At 40.8% G+C, this 223-nt stretch overlaps 1 protein-coding gene across 1 annotated transcript in view; it reads left to right on the top strand.

Annotated features, from left to right (window-relative positions):
- The window catches only part of LOC118733644 (dnaJ homolog subfamily C member 16), a gene marked incomplete at its 5' end in the record, with an annotated part of 452,466 nt that overhangs the window by 289,785 nt on the left and 162,458 nt on the right, over positions 1-223 (top strand).

A 223-nucleotide genomic window follows, 5' to 3' on the forward strand; every position in this document is an offset into this window, starting at 1 on the left:
CAAATACGCGAGGGGGTCGATCACATAGAAATAATCGAGAGGATCAACGACAGTCCAACTTTGATTTACAAAGAGTTCAACAAATGATTGAAGAGACCACACAACGGCAAAGGGTAGCTATGACTCGCGAAATTACCGAAGTTGTAAGCCAATTAGTTTCTCAGTCATTGGAAACGCGTCTCCAAAATCTAAACATCAATAATGAGCGAAATGAACGAGATGA

Source organism: Rhagoletis pomonella, unplaced genomic scaffold (assembly GCF_013731165.1).
Source record: "Rhagoletis pomonella isolate Grant_MI unplaced genomic scaffold, Rhpom_1.0 Rhpom_scaffold_00001, whole genome shotgun sequence".
Taxonomy (NCBI): domain Eukaryota; kingdom Metazoa; phylum Arthropoda; class Insecta; order Diptera; family Tephritidae; genus Rhagoletis; species Rhagoletis pomonella.